The following is a 23,262-nucleotide window of genomic DNA, read 5'->3' on the forward strand; positions in this document are numbered from 1 at the left end:
ATTATGTCAGGTATGTCAGTTCAAAAGATAATCAATAAAAAACATCAAATGCTCTGGAATGAAGAGGAGAAATGTTAACCCAACATTAGGAAATACATGATGCTGAGATTCATGGCTGATCTGAGGTACAGAAAAGGCCCTGAGCTCTAGTTGTGTTTCATTTCATTATATAGACACAGGGCTCTCAAGTCTCACGCATTGGGCGTGAGACACACGCATTTCAACCCATTCACACGCTCACACGCCACACCTTGTATTTCTCACGCTGAGGAGTAAGGGAACTTGTCCCGCTATAGGCTACAATTAATGGACGAGACGCAGGCAAATGAAGGGACGTTCTTTGCCGAGTTCATAGCATCTGTCTCGAGTTATACTGAGTTAAATGTTAGCTACCAGCCAATCAGAAATTAGAATTAGTTGTTTCCGGGTAAATTATGTGTTCCCGCTGCAAGCACGTTCGTTACTAGACAACACGCGCACACACGGAGTGGAAGTTGAAAGAGCACGATCTGATGAATGCGGTTTGCGGACATCTTCATTTATTTTTTATTTTTTTAGCATTTTGATTTTACGATTCCTGGACGATATTTTTTAAGCTGTTTTTGAAGAGGTAAAAAGGGTGTTGTTTTACACAACCATTGAGAAATTTTAACCAAAGTATGTTACAAACTTTACATGAAAACCCAAAAGAATCATACCAACTTGTGGAAAATGGCCATCCGATGACCCCTATGTTATGAGCAAAGAGATGGAGGACCAAAAGGCGAGATTCACAATAATACAGTCTTAAATGAAAATGAGGAGAGAATCACTGAATCAAAAAGGAACATAAATCTTCTTAGGATTCTCAGAAAACATTCAAAACAGAAAACTTCGCTGGTAGAAAATAGAACATAAACTGCGAGTAGATTGTCACAGGATCTCCGGATGCGCAGCAACGCGTTAGGTGAAGTTGAGGTCCCAGAGGAGACTGCAGAGGGAGAATAGACCCGCCGAGAGCGAGGGTACCGTCGACTGGATACCACGTCTGGTCAGGAACTCAGCGTCTGAATTGGCAGGGCAGAGTGCAGTGAGCGTGTAAGAGAACAGATAAATATACCGGCTCGAGGAGAGGCTTCGACACGAAACTCACAGGACAGGACAAGACAAGACACGACTCGAACAGAGAGGTAAGAGGAATGTACTCTGCATGAATAGCTTACAATAAACTGACAAAGAGACAGACAAAGAGAGGGTTAGAAATAGTAAGAGGCATTAGGGGAAAGGAGGAACAGGTGAGCGGAGATTAAGGTAAACGGGAACAGCTGAACCTGATGAGACTAAAGTGATAGTGTAGAGAAAGAGGTGTAATGTGACCACGAGAGGGAGACAGAGAAGGGAGGAACCTGGATCATGACAGTACCCCCTCCTCAACGAGCGCCTCCTGGCGCTCCCGAGGAGGAGGACTGGCGAGAACGGAGGAAATCATCAATGAGCGAAGAGTCCTAGATGTCCCGGGAGGGTACCCAGCTTCTCTCCTCCGGCCCATACCCCTCCCAATCGACTAAGTATTGGTGACCACGACCCCGGCGGCGCGTGTCAAGGATGTGACGAACCCTGTAGACAGGAGAATCATCAATATGAACAGGTGGACAAACAGGACGAGAGGGCGCGCGAACGACGGGCTTAATATGCGAAACATGGAAAACAGGATGGACCCGACGGAGATAGGATGGAAGGCGAAGCCGTACCGCGACAGGATTAATGATCTTAATAATACGAAATGGCCCGATAAAACGGGGCGACAACTTACGGGACTCAGAATGTGAGGGTAAATTAACGGTGGAAAGCCACACACGCTGCCCACGAACGTAGCGCGGACTCTTGACCCGACGCTCATTGGCAGTGATGCTCATGCGAGTGTTAGATCGACGAAGTGCAGTTCTTACCCTCCTCCAAGTGCTTTTACAACGGCCAATATAGTCTTGGACCGACGGAGAATTGGACGCAGACTCCTGAGACGGAAACAAAGGAGGTTGGTAGCCGAGGCAACAGTGGAAAGGCGAAAGACCTGTAGCAGAGGATGGGAGGGAATTGTGTGCGTACTCTGCCCAGGCTAGTTGCTCAGACCACGACGTGGGACAACGATGAGCAAGGCTGCGAAGAATGCGGGCAACAATCTGATTGGCGCGCTCGGCTTGCCCATTGGTCTGGAGGTGAAAACCCGACGAGAGGCTGGCAGTAGCCCCAATGAGACGGCAAAATTCTTTCCAGAAAAAGGCGGAGAATTGCGGACCTCTATCAGAAACCACGTCAGTGGGTAGACCATGTATCTTAAAAACATGATCCACCATTATCTGGGCTGTCTCTTTGGCAGAAGGAAGCTTAGAGAGTGGGATGAAACGTGCTGATTTAGAAAAGCGATCAACAACTGTTAGGATAACCGTATTGCCAGCCGATGGAGGAAGCCCGGTAATAAAATCAAGTGCAATATGAGACCAGGGTCGAGCTGGAACAGGTAGTGGTCGAAGCAAACCAGCCGGGGGAGGATTACCGGTCTTGGTTTGTGCGCAGGTTACACAAGAGGCGATAAAGCGATGCGTATCGCGCCCCATAGTGGGCCACCAAAAGCGCTGACGAATAAAAGCAAGAGAGCCCCGCACGCCGGGATGGGCAGACAATTTGGACGAATGTCCCCATTGGAGGACAGCGCGGCGAACGGACGCGGGAACAAAAAGGAGGTCCCTAGGACAGTTACGCGGCGCGGAAACCTGAGATAGTGCGCGTCTGACCAATCTCTCGACTCCCCACACGGTAGCACCCACGATACGACCGGGAGGAATAATAACCTCAGGGGTTACAGCTGCGGTGGGGGAGTCAAAGAGGCGAGAGAGGGCATCAGGCTTGACATTCTTAGAGCCCGGGCGATAAGAGATGGAAAAATCAAAACGCGTAAAAAACAGAGCCCAGCGAGCCTGGCGGGCATTGAGTCTCTTAGCCGAACGTATGTATTCTAAATTTCGATGATCTGTCCAAACGACAAAAGGAACGGAGGAGCCCTCCAACCAGTGTCTCCATTCGCCTAGCGCTAAACGAACGGCGAGCAGTTCACGGTTGCCAACATCGTAATTTCGTTCGGCGGGCGCGAGGCGGTGTGAATAAAAAGCGCAGGGATGCACCCTTCCGTCCGTAGAAGAGCGTTGAGAGAGGACGGCCCCGACCCCGACCTCTGAGGCATCGACCTCGACTATAAATTGTTCCGAGACATCAGGAGAGAGTAAGATAGGAGCGGAAGTAAAAAGAGTCTTTAGCTGAACAAAAGCCGCTTGAGCTGCCTCTGACCATCTAAAGCGGGACTTGACAGACGTCAGCGCAGTGAGGGGCGCGGCAACTTGGCTGAAACCCTGTATGAAACGACGATAAAAATTGGCAAAACCAAGAAAGCGTTGAAGCGCAACCCGAGAGTCAGGAACGGGCCATTCGGTGACCGCTCGGACCTTCGCCCGATCCATACTAATTCCTTCTGCCGAAATGACTGAACCCAAAAACGTAACCGACGGGACATGAAACGAACATTTCTCCGCCTTGACAAAGAGTCGATTCTCTAATAGACGCTGGAGGACTCGACGAACGTGTTGGACATGAACCTGCAGCGAGGGAGAGAAAATGAGAATGTCATCGAGGTAGACAAAAACAAAAATATTAAGCATATCTCGTAAGACATCATTGATAAGGGCTTGGAACACGGCGGGGGCGTTGACCAAACCGAAGGGGAGGACCCTATATTCAAAGTGACCGAGGGGCGTGTTAAAGGCGGTCTTCCATTCGTCACCCTCCTTAATACGAACTAAATGATATGCGTTACGAAGATCAAGTTTGGTGAAGATCTTAGCTCCCTGTAGGATCTCAAAGGCTGACGACATTAAAGGCAAGGGATAACGGTTCTTGACAGTAATCTCGTTCAGCCCTCGGTAATCGATACAGGGACGTAACGAACCGTCCTTCTTTTTGACAAAAAAACCCCCCTGCTCCGGCGGGTGACGAGGAGGGCACAATAGTACCGGCATTGAGAGAATCGGACAGATAATTCTCCAGCGCCTCCCTTTCGGGAGCCAATAGAGAATATAATCGACCGCGCGGGGCGTGGTCCCTGGGAAAAGATCGATACTACAATCGTACGGACGATGGGGAGGAAGAGAAGTGGCCCGGGCTCGACTAAAGACCTCCCGCAGATCATGGTAACCCTCCGGGACTCCAGACAAATCACCAGGCTCCTCCTGAAAAACAGACACAGAGGAAACAGATGGAACAGCAGAGTTAAACACTCAACATTACAGGACAATTTCCATGACAAAATGGATGCGTCGGACCAGTTTATGTGGGGGTTGTGTTGTACTAGCCACGGATGACCAAGCACCACAGGAGAAAAGGGAGAACGAAAAATAAAAAAAGAAATTGTCTCTTTATGGTTTCCCGAGACGGTAAGCGTCAGAGGCACAGTCTTTTGCATAATCCTAGGAAGGAAGCTACCATCTAGGGCATAGAGAGGGGTGGAGTCTTTTAAGTCTATGAGGGGAATACCTTGCTTCCGTGCCCACAACTCTTCGAGGAAATTCCCCTCCGCCCCCGAGTCGACCAGAGCCACGCAGGAGACAGATGAGACGGGCCACCGAAGAAGTGCAGGAAGAGTAGTACAGGACTTGGATGGAGAGTTCCTAGACATCGCGCTCGCCAGTAACCCTCCGCCTACTGACGAGCTCTGGCTTTTACCGGACAGTTAGAGACAAAGTGACTAGCCGAGGCACAATACATACACAAGCGATTGGCAATGCGTCGCTCACGCTCCTTGGAAGAAATTCGGAGACCACCAAGCTGCATGGGTTCAGGGTCCATGTCAGAAGCATGAGGAGAAGCGACGGTAGAAGAAGTCGGGAACGAAGCGGCTTCGGACCGACGTGCTCTGTGGCGCAAGTCGAACCGCTTCTCAATCCGAATCGCCAGATCGATGAGGGCATCAAGTCGAGCAGGCACCTCGCGCATGTAGATCTCGTCCTTGAGGTCAGGATTCAACGCCTCCAGAAAGCGCGCAACCAGAGCCGGCTCGTTCCACCCGCAGGACGTGGAAAGGGTGCGGAACTCAATGGAAAAATCAGTAACAGAACGTCTCCCCTGGCGGAGGGATGAAAGGAGTCGTGAAGCTTCCTCCCCGTGTGCTGACCGGTCAAAGACACGGATCATCTCTTGCTTAAAGAGCGTAAAGTCGAAGACGTAATCACCCTCTGCCTCCCAGTTGGCCGCTCCCCACTCTCGAGCCCGTCCCGCGAGGAGGGAGATTACATAGGCGACCTTGGCTCGGTCCCGAGCGTAAGTAGCAGGCTGTAACGAGAAAACTACCTCGCACTGGGTAAGGAAGGAGCAGCATTGAGTAGGCTCACCGGAATAGACAGGAGGGTTGTTGATACGTGGTTCGGAAACCTCGCGGGTCTCAGAGGTGGGCGGCTCGTGACGAATCTGATGAACCCGATGAGAGAGATCAGCCATCTGGTTAGCGAGGGAGTCGATAGCCTGGCGAGCGGTGGAAATCTCCTGCTCGTGTCTGCCCAGCATGGCACCCTGAAGTTCGACTGCCGCTTGAAAGGGATTGCTGCTCGCTTAGTCCATAACTGGTCAGTTTATTCTGTTATGAGCAGAGAGATGGAGGACCAAAAGGCGAGATTCACAATAATACAGTCTTTAATGAAAATGAGGAGAGAATCACTGAATCAAAAAGGAACATAAATCTTCTTAGGATTCTCAGAAAACAGTCAAAACAGAAAACTTGGCTGGTAGAAAATAGAAAATAAACTGTGAGTAGATTGTCACAGGATCTCCGGATGCGCAGCAACGCGTTAGGCGAAGTTGAGGTCCCAGAGGAGACTGCAGAGGGAGAATAGACCCGCCGAGAGCGAGGGTACCGTCGACTGGATACCACGTCTGGTCAGGAACTCAGCGTCTGAATTGGCAGGGCAGAGTGCAGTGAGCGTGTAAGAGAACAGATAAATATACCGGCTCGAGGAGAGGCTTCCACATGAAACTCACAGGACAGGACAAGACAAGGCACGACTCGAACAGAGAGGTAAGAGGAATGTACTCTGCATGAATAGCTTACAATAAACTGACAAAGAGACAGACAAAGAGAGGGTTAGAAATAGTAAGAGGCATTAGGGGAAAGGAGGAACAGGTGAGCGGAGATTAAGGTAAACGGGAACAGCTGAACCTGATGAGACTAAAGTGATAGCGTAGAGAAAGAGGTGTAATGTGACCACAAGAGGGAGACAGAGAAGGGAGGAACCTGGATCATGACACCCTATAAAGGTGACCGGTTTGGGTCTTGACATACATGCTCAGGGCAAGTTGTTATGACACAATGTTATATACATTGAGCACTGATGTTCAGTTGGCTTGTTTGGGGTCAAATTTATTTTTATTTTGCAATAAATTTGTATTTTTTAAATATAACTATTTATTTTATTTGGATGAATTTGTCTTTTTATAAGATTTAACAATTGTTATAATTTCCATTTGTGCTGGTCAATTAAGAACAATAGGCAAAATTGAACTGCTAGCAAAAATTTAAGCGAATTTGTTGGGTCGAGGGACCGCTGCTGGAAATATTTGGGTGGCTCCTCCCCTAAATCTCACTCTATACTTTTGATAAAACTTGAGAGCCCTGTAGACAGACCTCATTTCAAATGTAAACATGAGTTCACAGTGAGAATTCACCTTAATCCCTGTCCCAGACTTACTGGGGGCAGAAGTTGATTTACATGGAACCATTTGCTAACAGTGGGAATTTGCATTCAATTTGCATTGAGTTAACACTCAATAAATACCCTCTTAAATAGCTTATTACCTTCTGGTTTACTTCTTTGAGAATGAGACTTTTGTACCAGTCGCACTGAGACATTTCAAATGAAATAAAACATGTGTGATACTGTATGATAATTATTCACATTAAACTGTATATATTCTTGGTTGAATTTCAGATGATCTCAGCATGAGAGAGAAGGAGTGGGGGAGAATGGGGGGTCAAGGGAAAAAATGTAGATTAGGATTGCTTAGGTGAGACTTGCGTCTCGAATGGTGCACAAGATAGAAATTCAAATGTTAATTTGCTTTGTTCTCTCAGAGAGTTGCGCTATCTTCCAGTTCTTCCAGTTTTTTCAGTCTTACAAAAGTATTACAATTGACCCTTGGCATGGAGCTTGATTGACAGGTGATCTGACCAATCATACTTCGTCATCCGCCATTTTGTCCGACAAAGCAATCAGGAGAGTTAGTAGATTAACATGGGAGGATTTGAACTTGAAAAACTGAATATACAACGATTCCTTCTTATGCTGATTCATGTTTATTTGATGCTATAAATGAACTAGAAGGAAGAGATGATCGGTTCACGAGCAGCTTTAACTGAGGCTCTACAGCGATCTGTCACGACACATTAAAGAGCCACAAAACGGTATTTATTGTTTAAATTTCTTTTTAAAAATGACCAAATTTGAAAGGTGAGACTTTGTTTAATATGTTTAATATCAAAAGTAACCGAAAAGTAACCTGGTCTGTCCTGTCTGTCAGCGTATTTTCAGTCTCCTCTCTGACCCGCTATGTATTTTTCACTGCGTGAGAACATGGTGTGTGCGTGAGAGTGGCGTAGCTTGTCGGACATAGCGACAGTAACTAAGGGGGGTGGGTCTTTGCGAAGGGTCAATTGGGTCATTCAGTACTGTGGGCAGGACATTTAAGTAACACCGTCTAGAATCTCTAGTAAGTTTTATTGGCCTAAGCTCTATACAAATGTTGTGGATTTTTGGAAATCATTCCCAGAATGTCAGCTGGTGAGACTAGCTAAAAAGAGTGACAGAGCACCTTTTGTAAGTTTACTTATTATTGACATACCATTTTCTCGTATTGCAATGGACATCGTAGGACCTTTGGAAAGGAGTAGATCTAATAAGTACATTCTGGTTGTTCAATTACGCTATTCGTTAGCCAGAAGTTTTTCCTCTCAGAAACATCAAGACAAGGCAGGTTGTGAATGCACTGGTTCAACTTTGTTCTCTATAGGATTAGGATTGCTATAAGAGAGATAATCACAGACCAGGGCACTAACTTTACGTCCAAGTTAATAAAACAAGTTTACTCAATGTTACGCGTACATCCCATACAGACAATTCCTTATTACTTTCAGATTGACGGCATGGTGGAGAGATTTAATCAGACCTTGAAGACAAAAGTTACGAAAGTTTGTGTCTGATACAGGTACTGATTGGGACCAATGGTTGCCATATTTGATGTTCGCTTATTGTTAAGTTCCACAGTCATCAACAGGCTTTTCACCATTTGAGATGCTATATGGACGTCAGGTTCGTGGACCGTTGGATGTGCTAAAAGAAGCTTGGAAAGGAGGTAATGCACGTGAGCAAACAAACATTCTGTCATATGTTATGAAGATTAGAGAGAAATTGGACTCAATGACGGAGGTTGTGAGGCCTAACATAACAAAAGCGCAGCAGAAACACTGGTATCAGTCAAGGAGGAAAATAATGCTGACTCCAGGGAAGAAGGTACTGTAAATAAGTTCACTTTTGGCTGAATGGCAAGGGCCATCTGAAGTGCTTAGAAAGCTAAATCCCACGAAGTATGAGATTGCTGTACCTGATCGTAGGAAAAAGTCTCAGATTTTCCATATAAATTTTTTTAGGCCTTGGAATGAAAGAAAAGGCTCATCGTCAGAGCAGCAGTGGGCAAGGGAAGTGGAGGACGAAGAGGAATTGGAGGAACAATATTTTCCTGTTAATTCAAAGTCAACTTTCCCACTAAAAGATCATCTAGCACCTAAAGAGCAAAAGGAGTGCCAGAACCTAGTACCAGGGGGTCTCTTTTCTGACAAACCAGGAAAAATGACACTTTTGCATCATAATATTTGTTTGCTTGCAACAGAGCCGATCAGGCAAAATCACTGCAGAGTACCAGCACGCCTGATCCCAGCCTTGAAAGAGGAAGTGCAAATGATGCTGAAGTCTGACATCATCAAGCCTTCAACAAGTGAATTTACATTTACATTTAGTCATTTAGCAGACAGTTTTATCCAAAGCGACTTACATTTGAGGATTAAACCAAGCGAGTCATCATGGAGAGGCAAAAACAACGCAAGAAGTGCTCAGAATACCAAGTTCAAACATTTCTAAGAGTAGCATAAACCAGACAAGCGAAGATTTCAAGAAAAAGTTTTTTTTTTTTTCCTATGTTAAGTGCTCACGGAAGAGATGAGTCTTCAGTTGTCTTTTGAATGCTGTCAGGGATTCTGCATTCCGGACGAGGGTGGGTAGGTCATTCCACCAGCATGGAACCGTGAATGAGAATGTTCTGGACAGTGATTTTGAGCCTCGCTGTGATGAGACCACGAGCCGTCGCTCCTTGGCCGATCGTAGGCTTCTGGTAGGGATGTAGACCCGTAGGAGCGAGTGAAAGTAGGAGGGAGCTGAGCCGGTGGACAATCTGTAAGCAAGTGTCAGCGCCTTGAACTTGATTCGAGCAGCGAGTGGTAGCCAATGCAGGGAGATGAACAGCGGAGTGTTGGGGCTCTTTTGGCTCGTTGAAGACAAGACGAGCAGCAGCATTCTGGATCATTTGTAAGGGTTTAGTTGCACATGATGGAAGACCAGCTAGAAGAGCATTGCAGTAATCAAGCCTAGAAATAATCAGGGCCTGGACAAGAAGTTGTGTTGCATGCTCAGTTAGGAAAGGCCTGATCTTCCTGATGTTGTGCATTGCAAACCTGCATGATCGAGCTGTCTTTGAAATGTGGTCTGTGAAGGTTAGCTGGTCATCAAAGATTACTCCAAGATTTCTGACTGACCTTGATGGGGTGATTGAGGATGAGTCTAGCTGGATAGTGAAGTCGTGCTGTAGAGACGGATTGGCAGGAAGGACGAGAAGCTCAGTCTTTGCCAGATTGAGCTGCAGGTGATGTTCCTTCATCCATGCCGAGATGTCCGCCAGACAGCTAGAGATACGTGCAGCTACTGTGGGATCGTCTGGTTGAAATGAGAGGTAGAGCTGGGTGTCATCAGCATAGCAGTGGTAAGAGAAACCATGTGCCTCTATGATGGGTCCCAGTGATGTGGTGTAAATGGAGAAGAGGAGGGGTCCAAGGACTGAACCCTGGGGAACCCCTGTGGTCAGTCGATGTGCTTTGGATATCTCGCCTCTCCATGCGAGACCTACCTGTGAGATAGGACTCAAACCAGTGGAGGGAAGTTCCAGTGATGCCAAGTGATGAGAGGGTGGACAGAAGGATCTGATGATTCACAGTGTCGAAGGCAGCAGACAGGTCTAGGAGAATGAGAACTGATGATTTGGAAGCAGCTTTAGCGATCCGCAGGGCTTCTGTGACTGAAAGTAATGCGGTCTCGGTCGAATGCCCTTTCTTGAAGCCAGATTGGTTAACATCCAGCTGGTTGTTCAGAGACAGGAAAGATGATACTTGGTTGAAAGCAACTCGTTCAAGTGTTTTTGCAATGAATGGTATGAGAGAGACAGGTCTGTAATTCTCTAAAAGTGATGTGTTTAATGTTGGTTTTTTAAGTAGTGGGGTTACCCGAGCCTGCTTAAATGCTGTAGGAAAAATGCCAGTATGGAGGGATGAGTTAATGATGTGTGTGAGTGCTGGTAGAAGTGTGGGAGAGATGGCTTGTAGAAGGTGTGAGGGGATGGGGTCTAGCGGGCAGGTGGTAGGATGACTGGAGAGGAGAAGTTTAGATACTTCTTCCTCGGTTAGTGGAGAGAAGGAGGAGAGAAGGTTATTGGCTGTGGGAGAGGTTGGCCTAGGTTCCTGTGTGTGTGGAGGAGAGAACTGACTGCTAATGGTTGTTGTTTTGTTAGTGAAGAAGTTAGCAAAATCATCAGCAGTTAGCGAGGAGGAGGTTGGTGGTGGAGGTGGACAGAGGAGAGAGTTGAATGTCTTGAAAAGTGTTCGTGTGTTAGAGGCGGTGTTGATCTTGTTGTGGAAATATGAAGATTTTGCGGTGTGAACATCAGCAGAAAAGGAAGAGAACAGAGTATGGTACATACTCAGGTCAGATGTATCTTTTGATTTGCGCCATTTTCTCTCCATTGCCCTGAGTTTAGTCCGGTGTTCACGAAGAACCTCAGATAACCAGGAGTTAGAGGGGGTAGCGCGTGCTGGCCTGGAGGAGAGAGGGCAGATAGTGTCTAAAGAAGAAGTTAAAGTGGAGCATAAAGTATCCGTTGCGGTATTCACATCTAGAGATGAGAATTGTGAGGCTGAGGGTAGAGAAGATGACACAGCAGAGGAAAGACGGGAGGGAGAAAGTGAGCGCAGGTTTCGTCTGAATGTAACTGGTAGGGGAGTTGGTGGAGTGTGGATAGTGAGTTGTAGATTGAAAGTAATGAGGAAATGATCTGAAACCTGGAGAGGTTTCACCAAAATGTTGTCAGTGATGCAGTTGCGTGTGTAGACCAGGACCAGTTGGTTGCCTTACTTGTGAGTACCTGTGGTGATGAGCCGTTTGAGATCGAATGAGGCTAGGAGAGAGATGAAATCTGTAGCATACGGCTTCTCTAGATGGATGTTGAAATCTCCAAAGACTACAAGTGGAGTGCCGTCCTCAGGGAAAGAGGACAGCAGCACATCCAGCTCCTCAACAAAGCTTCCCAGTTGACCTGGGGGGCGATAAATGACTACAATCTGGATCTTAAAGGGAGTTGTAATGGTAATAGCATGATATTCAAATGAGTTGTTATTGCATAGAGAAGAGAGAGTTGAGTATTTCCAATTGTTAGAAATGAGAATACCAGTCCCCCCACCCCTACCAGACTGGCGAGGGGTGTGGGAGAAAGAGAAGTTGTTAGAGAGAGTAGCAGGGGTTGCTGAGTCTTCTGGACAGATCCAGGTCTCAGTCAAGCCCAAGATATTAAGAGTTGAAAGAGATGCAAAGGCAGGAATGAAGTCAGCTTTATTGACTGCTGACTGACAATTCCATAGACCCATAGAAAGAGAGAGAGGTGTGTGTGTGGATGAGAGAACGGGACGCAGATTAGCAGTATTGCGCTGCCTTCTGTGCGTGATGAGAGTGCGTTGTCGAGAGACAACCGGAATGTATTGAAAGCACATGTTGATTAAGGGAAATAGAGTACAAGTAGAAAAGGAAAGGGAGAAGAAGATACTTAAGTGCTTAGCTGGTGTCGTTGCTCGGTGGAGTCGAAACTAGCTGTTGGCCAGTGACTCACTTAAGTGCTATGCAATTTAAACTGCAATAATATCCAGACGCGGCTCTTATAAAAAGTAGCAACGCGTCTACTTAAAATACAGATTTGTGAGAAGGTAAAAAATTAAAATAACCACAGAATCGAAAGTGAATAGTGTAACCATATCATTTTAAGTATATGCCGTTTGCTTTGCACGGGGGCGCAGAAACCTTCCAACGCCTGATCAAGTACTGAGGGGTCTGGACAGCTTTGCAGCAGCGTATATTGATGATATCGTCATTTTCAGTGAGTCCTGGGAACAGCATCTGGAACACCTGGCAAAGGTGTTTGAAAGAATTCAACGGGCAGGTCTGGTTGTAAATGCAAAAAAATGCCAGATCGCCAAACAGGAAGTTTCTTTCTTGGGCTACATTGCTGGAGGAGGTTCAGTAAGACCTCAAGTGGACAAGAAAGCAATTTTGACATGTGCACCTCCGTCATCAAAGAAAAATGTCAAATCCTTTTTAGGTTTGATTGGCTGGTACAGAAGGTTTGTATCCAACTTTGCCAGAGCAGTGCTGTGTTTGTTTGATCTGATATCTATGGATATAAAAGAGAATTCTTCTGCAAATTTGACTGTTTCTGACTAGCGATGTTATTAAAACTGCGGTGAAATTAAAAAGGCCGCAGTCTGGAGCCCTGCTGTCTGTCTTTCTCTCTCTGACTGACTTCACACTCTTTTTTAGCGACTTTTTTATTTGCTTAGGCTTTTTAAAAAACAGCAGCTGATGTGACTTTCACAATCTGTCAAACAGAATTAGTGCTCCAGCATGCAAAAATTTTGCAGATCATTTTCTGTGCATTTTAATTGCTGTGGTTAAGACCTGGATGAAATTATTAAGCTCAGTTTTAAACACTAAAAAGTGCTGAAAAATTCTGCAGGTTTTCCTGTTGGTTGGCAGTTAATTTGCTGGTTTACCCTTATTGATAGATGTATTAACCTTATTCCAGATGCCATAAATGAATTGATTCAAACACAATTCTCATTTATAATACAGAGAGTTCTAGTCCTGGATGCTGTCAATAGCCTTCCAGTCATGCAGAATATAGTAAGCATATTACGCACCCATAGAAAACACATTCTTCTTTTGTCAATTATTGTTATTTTTTTATTTTATTTTAAAGGGATTACAGGTAGGATCTACTAGTCAAAGTTTGGCTGGTTAGCAAGGTCAATATTCTGACTATTCATGTGCATATATATATATATATGTATGTGTGTATATATATATACAGTGTGTGTATATATATATATGTGTGTGTGTGTGTGTGTGTGTGTGTGTGTGTGTGTGTGTGTGTGTGTGTGTGTGTGTGTGTGTGTGTGTGTGTGTGTGTTGCATGGTCTCTTATTCCTTATCACTTATAAAAGCTCTTTTAAATGTTACAAGATTGCTGCTTGTCAATACATTTGAAAATTGATGTTTATGCTGAAATAATAAAATCTGTATCTGAGATTGTTCTGTTTACTTGTAAACAAAGCCCTGCATCAGAACATTTACCAAGCTGAGAGGAAACTAAATTAAATTTACTCTAATTTAAGACTTAAAGTGACATGGTGAATGCAGTGTTAATGATTTTCTTTTGCTTTATTTCACCCAGTTACCCTGAGAGAATAGCTTTTATTGGGCCGGAGCTTTCCATGGACTATAATTAAATGTGTTTTTCAATCTCTTTTTCTTTTGTGTGTCAGCGGTTATGGGTAAATCACAGTGTGAAAGACAGTCTTCACATTGGTTTTTTGTCCGAATGAACCACCTCTTTGTGTGCTGAAGTCTGTCTACAAATGAGGTAAAAAGCTTGAATAAAACCAGTGGAGATGTCTTTCTTTCTCTGACCTTTTTATTCTTTAATGAGGGTCTGCTGTCTGGAAGCACCAATATGCTAATGAAAAGAGCAGGAATGAAGACAATGCTATTAAAATCACAGCACTGAATTACACTTCAGACTGCTGTCATAATGTAGGCCGATCACATTTATAGGAGAGTGCTGTGACCGGAAACCGGATTTAACAGAACTAAATGACGTTGACATCAATTTAGGGTTCTCGCACAGGCATTCTTCCGCTCAAGTGTACGGGATACAATAGTAAAATATTCAGTTTTTCCTGAACCACTTAAACAGTGTTGCCACAACACCACTACTGAATCTACAAGCTACGGTTCACAAAGCATGACCAATGTAGTTTTATTCACCAAGACGTATTTATAGTATCACACATAAAGAACTTGTGTGGGCCAATTCCCCAACAAATTAGTTTTTTTTTTACTTTTACTGCATCCGAACATGTGAAAGTAGTATGCGAAAGCAAGTACGTCAACATTTTTGTAGCATATGTCCAAATTTACAGTATAGTATTTGAAAGACAGTGGGCGGATGATCTATGCATTCGATGGACACTTGCATGAGGCCAATTAAATATAAGAGGAGTTGTAGGTCACACGATCGTAGCTATGTGTCCATCCAAAGTTGTGAATTTAACTTGCAGTGTATGTGCCAAATTGGAATATTGCATAAAACATTTGAGAAAAAAAAGTCTTCAAGGGAACAAAATTGTCGCAAAATATCTGTGATAAAAGTGGAAGTTGCTGCAATCGGGGAAGCACTGTGACTCTTTTTTTACGCCATACATGACTTGTGCCTCAGGGTGCGCATGTAACGCAATAAACGCAGTCATGTAAAATGTAAATGTAAATGTTGTGTTCGGAGGCGGATGCCTGGTGTTTGGAAATACAAGTGTGTGAGACACTTCTGGGAGATAATTATTCCCGACCATTTTGATGATAGTCTTTGGCTCAGACATTTCAGAATGACCAAACCAAAATAGGAGATTCTGCATCGAAATTGGTCCTGTCCAGTTATGCCATCTCACATGATCTGTTGAGATAGTCACATGACTTTATTCGGGATTTATTCTGTAAATATGTTTCCATAGCTTATGCGCGTCTTCTTATCGTATACATTTTCTTTATAATTCATGCGCATCTTGGCATTTTCATCCAGCATTTTGTATGCTATATTCCAAAATTTGCATAAAAATAGGTGGATGAAAACGGTGACAACATGGTATGAATTTTATTCATACTGCCAATATTCATACTATATAAAGCATACATTTAACAGGTGCAAAGTACAAATTCAATCAAAGGTGCAAATCAAACCAAATGTAGTACCTTGATGCGATTTTGGATGCAGCTTATAAGCTGTTCCTTTTCAGTGAATTACAAGCTACAATGCAACCAGTGTTGTCTGATTCCTGAACGAATGACTCTTATGAAGCATGTCTTTTTTGGCAATCACAAGCCCTCAATGCAACCAGTGTAGACAGATCCACGAATGATTGACTCTTTTAGTGAATCAAATACATACAGCACAAGCAGTAAAGACTGACTCCCTAATGAATGACTCTTCTGAGCCGACTCTTTTTAGTGAATCAGAAGTACGGGCCCCAGTCGAATAACTCTCTTGTGTTTTTTTTGATTCACAAAAAAAAAGAAAGAAATATTAAGTGTACCTAGTAACTAGCTCGTTTTTTATATGACATTGTAGTAATTGACGTGAAATTGCAAGAGACAACTTCTCACGTCGAGCACACGAATGCGTGTGTCATTTATTTTTTGTAGGCAAAACACTGAAACAAAATGGCGCTGACAAGCGTCTCACGTCATCACGCATACAGAACATTTAAAGGGACCACGATCCCTGAACACGTCATGGGGGCTGGACCAGGTCATTGGGCCTGGCCATGTCCAAGTGAGCTGGTTTGAAGCGTTCAATGGAGAGTCGCTCCAGATTGTCCACCAGAAAATGTTTGTCCTCCATCTCCAGAACCCGGAATGGGCCCTTGTAGGGCGGGTGTAGCGGTCCCATGTGAGCATCGTGGCGAATTAAAACATAGTCAGCCATCTGAAGTCAAGTGGGGATGTGTGACTGAGGGAAGCCTTGACGGGAAGTAGGGATAGGTGCGAAAAGCCTCGCATTGTCCAGTAGAGTAGACCGCTGGAAGCGCAGACCAGGGAACCGCGGTGCTAGGGACAAAATCCCTTGGTACCCACAGCGGCTGTTCATAAACAAGCTCCGTGGATGAGGACTGAAGGTCCTCCTTTGGCCCAGTCCTGATGCCCGGCATCACCCATGGGAGCTTGTTGACCCAGTTGCTGTCTTTGAGGCTGGCACGCAGGGCAGCCTTCATCGACCTATGAAAAACGTTCATAGAGTCCGTCAGCCTGCGGATGATATGCGGTGTTTCACTCCGAGGCTCTGTGCAATAAAAAGTTGAAAATTGATTAACTTGTTTTGATGAGTTAAAGCAAAGTAAAAACATATGCTGTCATAACTTATTGATCTTTTTTTTATTAATTTTTTTACAGTGTATGCATTTTTTCCGTGAACATTTATTTTTAAATTTTAACTGTAAAAGACTGTAAAAAATGCTACAGTAAAAAACTGTTAATTGGTTAACAGTAAGTTCCCTTACTACAAATGGGACGAAACTGTAATAGATCTAACCTTATAGTTCATGTAATTTTACAGTAAAACACTATTCAATTTACCATTTAAAAAAATAACAAATCATCTCATAATTTACAGTAAAAAAGCCACATATATGTTCATTCCCCGAATTCCCTGTGTGGCACTTCACATTTGATTTTTTTTTTGATTTTTTTTTTTCATTTTAATAATTGTTTCTTCTTAGATTTTTGTTATCATTTATGTATACATTTTAGGGTTTTTATAAATGTAATAACATTGCATTCTGGTCTGATTGTCAGTTTGTATGTTAGATTTCAGTTTTGATAGCTTTTATAAGATGCATGTTATTTTTGCTTTTATTTAGGGTCAGGTGGGTTTATTGTAAACCTGGTGGACAAAATATACTTCGAAAGAGATACAGGGATTTGTCTTTGCAGACTCAGAGATGTTCAACAGAGCTCAAACCAATGGAGAGAAGAAAGAGGGCTGACTTTTGTCTTCATGAATGAATTCAAGTGAATGAATGACTACCAATTTAAAGTGCATGTTATGTGGATAGAGCTCATCATCTGTGTTTTGGGCTTCAGTTCTCGCTCTTCAGACAGACTGCCTTATGCATGAGAAAGATCCCTCTTTGGGCTCTGAGGGGTACGTGTCTCTGTCTCATCTGGATGGCAGTCATGCTCCAACTGTGTTTTATGCTCCTGAGGAGAAGCCTCAGGTCCTTTCACATTCACTCTCTCTCTCTCTCTCACACACACACACACACACACACACATGGAAAATAGTGGCCTGGAATTCAAATGAATGAACAATAGAGCAGGCTAAAGCCTTTGACCACTTCTAGTTGAATCCAATACAAGTAGTCCTTTATCTCTGCGGCATTTAAAAAAAATCAAACCTGACATTTCATGTGGGCTCCTGGGAAATACAGGCATGCAAAAAAAATATGTGATTTAAAGTCAAGCAAGTAAACAAAACGTCCGGTGCCAAGGTGATTTCTAATATCTGTGGGCATCAGCTCTGTTTTTCAAATGACTGGAGGTCTTTCATTTGCATTTTTAGTCTCTTGAATATGAATTCATCCAAAATGAACATCCTGCCATTATTTACTCACCCTCATTTCGTTCCAACCCCATAAGCTGTTTTCTGTGGAACACAATGAAACGCATTGGTGACAATGTGTTTAACACTTAATCAAGCCCTCCATTTGAGATATGCAGTAAGAAAACCGCAAGCATCATTTGATTTTTGAAGCAGGTTGGAGAGATAAAAGGCTTAAGTGTTTTCCAGATGATTCTGGCAAGAGACAATGAAAAAACAATCAGGGACATTTTCCATTTCAATGATTTGTCCACTTGTGTTTGTTTTGATTGCTTATTTTTCCTTGACTATGTTCAGATCAACAGAAATGGTGAGTTTATTTTCGACGAATGGCACGTTTTAGATGGAATGGAAATTATATAAAACATCCATTGTGAAGATGTTGGCGCATTCTATGGTCAATGATTTTTATAAAAGTTAAACGATCAAAGAAAAACGTTTTAAGGTCATGTCAGGATGTGCAGACATTTCATCAATTACATATCAGTCATTTAGATAATCAAGTTCTTTCCTGGTACAATCAGAGACTCTGACAGAGACAAATTGATTCATGCTCAGTTTATTAGATGGGGACAGAATGTCAATATATTGGAGACAAACACTTTCTTTAAATCACCGAGTTGTTTTTTCCATGGTTAAAATGCATGTTAGAAGCAACATACAGGTGTAGACTCATTGGAAAAATACAAAATGATATCTCATCGCTTTTGACATGTTTTATTACGCTATATGTGTCGCGACAGTTTGGAAATGAAATGTCCAATAACTGGCACTAAAAGGTTAAGGTTTATCGCGTTTGAAAATAACGTATACTGTAACAGCTACAGCACATGAAACCTAGTGTCCCTAGTGTTCATTTCAGCAGGGAACCGCAGTGAATTGTATGTACGTTTTTGGAGTTCTGCAAAAAATGTGTTAAAAATTTTCGTCATTCATTTTTCGTCATCATCCAACACCCCCCCCCCCCCCCCCCCCCCCCCCACACACACAATTCAAATTGGTGCCATTAATGGTAAAATTGCCTCAGTCTTGACTTTAAGCTGTATTAGGCTGACACAGCATGGTTTTGGGAGCTCTGACAGTAATAAGAGAATGCACGACTGGTTTACGATTGTGCTGGGTAAACTGTAATTGTTAGCTCCTTCCTTTCTGAGTTTAATTGGCTTAGTTCAATAATGAAGTGGCATGAGAACAGCTCTGCGCATGAGTGCGCTTCATTCTGTAATTGAGACATTTGTTTGACAGCGTGAGATCCCCAGGCATGTGGCATTTGCACTGCCTCACTTTAGTGAAAGGCGGATGATTGGCAGTGATGTCACTGGGTGCCATGAGCCGTCGTCGAGCTACTTCTGCGAGTTATTATCGACGTGTAAAGTTATGAATGTAGTGCCAAAGCTGTGGAAAATCTGTCATAAAATGATCCATAGATGCAGCACTGTGGGCAATCAACAAATGATGAGTGTATAATGATGAAACATTGCAGTTGTATATTAAAGGGGTAGTTCACCCAAAAAAAATGTGTTGTGAATAAACCAAACGAAGCTCATTGGAAAAACGTGGCAATCAGGGGTGTCATGCAAGCCAAAATTCTGGGGGGGCACAATCTGAGGCAATTGTTTTCTGACTGTTAGACTAGGCTAGCTATCGACAACGTTACACTGACACAACTTAAGTTAATGCTCTGAATTCGCAGCTAATATCAAATTCATAACTTTTTGATCAAGTAAAAATTTCCAGGTCAACCACAAATAATCCCACTACCTTTTAATATCATCCGATAACTAATTCAATGCCGATTTGTTGCTTTGCCCACTTAGCACTTCAAGACCATCTGTAAAACATTGCCAGCTCAACGTGCGAGACGAGTGAGTTGCTTGAACATACACAGCAAAGATTCTAGAGCGAAACGCGCGTAGCGCTCTAGATTTGATATACACAGACACCAAATTAGGAAAAAGGGGCGGGCTGATGCTGACCGATTTATTACACATACAGAAGAATACATTTGAGTCGTTATAGGCTCTGGTAATTATGGAGAATAATAGGAATAAAGTTGTGACAAAAAAATTATCAGGGAGGAAAAATCTCCCACTTTGAATGGGCATGACGCCACTGGTGGCAATACCTACATTTTTGCTAAACTCCAAAAACTAACTAAACCTTTACATATTTAACTGCAATTCCCAGATGAAATGAACACTAGTGCCTCTAAAACACCAACAACTTTGATTCCTGTTCACATAAATCACGATTACAGGGGCAGATATCAATTACTTATTTTCATGTAGCTCTGTGCACAATATTATGACCTCAAAACACTGCATGATATGTAAATTAATACATTTTGATGTTTGCATCACATAACCAGCTCCATATGTATGGCTTTTCTGATGTAAACTTGCTCAGTAGCTCACCAGGAACGCAGCAGTTATGTCACGAGTATGTCATGTCGGCACCTGTTCTCATTAGTCCCTGGTTAGTTGATCTTCCTCCACCTGTGTCTGTTTGGTTCCCTCATTTACCCTGTGTGTTTATACTCCCTGTCCTGTTCAGTCCTCTGTCGGTTATTGTCTATGTGAAGTATGTGTGTTGCTTCCCGTTCGCCTGTCTCTTGATCTTTTTGTTTAATAAACCTCTATTGGATTATATTCGTCTTCCTCGTCTGCCTGCCAGCAACCACGTAATGCGACAGGTTGCAACCAACTTATGAAATTTACTGAAATCCTGCTTTCTAATCTCATTCATTTTCTAAATTATTCCTTTCACATAACAGTAAAATTTTTACCATTTTGTCAGTGATAAATTAGTGAACTCAATTCAAACCATTGGCGTCGGAAGCAAAAGAAAAGTGTGTGGGTCCTCCCCCAGAAAAATGTTACTGGAGTAAATGCCATGTCATGTGTTCTGGTGCCTTTTAATTAAACAAGTAAACTAAACTCCGCTTCACGTCGTGCATTAAATGCACAGCTATCCGTGGATTATCTCGCTGCTGATACCATGCTCATTTGCCAGCATTGACAACTTAAAGCTGTTATTGATATTTGCAACGCAATATTTGACTGGAAGGAACAACGGGCGGTTATTTTCGTCAGTTGCGGCTCGTTGAGAAATATAATGATTCAGCAGAAATGGAGTTTAATTTATCAGGGCATTCCTTAAGTAGAATGGATTTGACTGACGGCGCTCTGAAAAGTGAACAGACATATGTGCTGAATTAGAGACCGTAAAAGTGAGTGGGTCCAATATTATTGGTCTTAAAAAGTGGGTATGTCTTGTCCCCACACATATACAATGGTTCCGACGCCCATGATTCAAACCCACAATTGTTATACTTTTGATAACATGTTGCGTGTGAATCAGACCTTAAACACTGCAGTTTCTTTTCTGCCCTCATTTTTCTTGCCTGCTTCGATGTGACCTTGGATCATAGGATTGAAAGACATAGACATGACACGACTACCTAACAGACCTGTTCTCTCTGATTAATGGCCTCATATTGAGGACAATGTAGAAGATGGACACTAGTGAAATGCTATGAGCTCACTGACACACACACACACTCTTGTCAATGTTAAATTGATTTATTGATACTATGTACACTTCAATTAAGAGATTACATTTCTACAGAAATTCATTACTTGGGACATGCCTGCACTGGTTAATTGAATACATATAAGTAAGAAAAGAAAAAACAATTTACAAATGAACATAATTACCCATGAAGGCGTCTATTCAATTTATTTTTGTTTACCTTTTATTAGGTTCAGTGCAAGAATAAAAAGAATGAATCATTTCTACTGTATAGCTGTTTGCTGGACACATGGCTTGCTGAAACCCCAGGAGAAAAGATGTGGTATCGTCTGCTTTGTTGTTGAAGGTTTCTCCTCTTAGTGAAGCCATCGATCACATAGTCCATTTAGCCACGAAAGAAGAGAAACCGGGGTCCTCTACTAGCAGCTACTGATTGATTATGGCACATAAATCCAATGTTATGACAAGAAGAGCAGATAATTCACCTGTTTGATTTGTGCATAAGCCATCTGGGAGAAATGTATAACCTTTCCTATCTCCTAAAAGTAGCCACAACCAGCCCTGTAACGATGGTTTTTGACAATATGAAGCATTTATTTATTTATTAGGACTACAGTCATCCATTACAAACAAAACGAGAGCAGAAGATGAAGAGCAGCTGAGATTATCTGTAACATTTTATTTTATAGTATGTGCACTTTCAATGTACTTACAGTGTTCTTACCACAAAAGTAATGAGTAGTATAAGGTAACTACATGGGTTAAGTTAAGGTTTAGTTGTAGGTTCAGGGTTAGTACCTAGTTAGTGTCATTACAACAATAAGTACATATGTTCATGCGAAACAGGACTGTAAAACAAAGTGCTACCAGATTATCTTCATCGCAATTGGTCTTTTTTCACTCTCCGATTAAATCTCGCAATATTTGTTTATAATATGGGTCTTTGGAATACTCAATTCTGATTGACTTTAAAATTATAAAACAATTTAAACTCTGATTAATATTTCATGTCCACCTATTTATTTTTTTGTGGAAAAGCTATGTGTATTTAAACAGTGCAGTGTTATATGCAATATCAAGTAACTTGCGTTAAGTTCTGGCATGACAACTCTCTGAGTGTTTAGTATGGGAATGGATATGACTGTTGATATGTTTGGTCTTGGTGAAATAGATCTCTGCTGTTGTTGTTTATTGCTGCTCCTGCAGAGCAAGTACGGGATTTGCTACTGCCAATACATACACAACACGCTGTGAGAAAATAAAACATGCTGCTGTCGTTCAATACATCATACATGAATTACCCGTAGCGGATCTATACAGGTGGAGCTGGGGAAGGTGGAGGGTTTCTTAAAGCAAACTGCAACAGACAATTCTGACCAGTATTTGAAGGTTGAGGAGCAAGCTCATTGGCTACTGATACAGCAGGAACCAATCAGCTGTGCCCATAAGAATGATGTGATTGCAAGTAGATGGAGTTAAGGCCTATCTGAGCCATTTATGACAGAACTCTGGATTAACTTGCATTTCAGTCAATATTTGGCCAGCTTTATTTAATTTTTAGTTCATTAAAAGCCCTATCATACTAAATTTCATATCATACTAAAACTGAATAGTAGTATATCAGATTCGATCTCCCATCATTCGACGGCGGTCAGGGCGGCAGCACCACAGCGCTCCAATCTCTTTGTATATTTTCATTTTATGCCTTCATGGAATAAGCTATAAATATTTTCCATCTCACTTGCCTTTTTTATTTTTATAAGGAAACTTGATTGGCTTAAGGTAGAGTTTATTAAAACTGTATTTCCTCAGTCATAACTGTATACAGCATTTCTAGCGTTTGTGACAGATGCTATTATTCTTTCTCTT

The 23,262-nt window shown here is 42.8% G+C and overlaps 1 long non-coding RNA gene across 1 annotated transcript; it reads right to left on the minus strand.

Annotated features, from left to right (window-relative positions):
- Positions 1-16,587: 16,587 nt before the first annotated feature.
- Positions 16,588-20,415, minus strand: LOC143752156 (uncharacterized). Its single transcript, XR_013207345.1, has 3 exons — positions 20,277-20,415; positions 17,876-17,907; positions 16,588-17,474 (listed from the first exon to the last, which is right to left on the minus strand). It is a non-coding gene; the product is annotated as an uncharacterized LOC143752156 (long non-coding RNA).
- Positions 20,416-23,262: the final 2,847 nt, after the last annotated feature.

Source organism: Siphateles boraxobius, unplaced genomic scaffold, assembly GCF_051911475.1.
Source record: "Siphateles boraxobius isolate OS27281-9 unplaced genomic scaffold, OSU_SipBor_1 101, whole genome shotgun sequence".
In the NCBI taxonomy this organism is placed as follows: domain Eukaryota; kingdom Metazoa; phylum Chordata; class Actinopteri; order Cypriniformes; family Leuciscidae; genus Siphateles; species Siphateles boraxobius.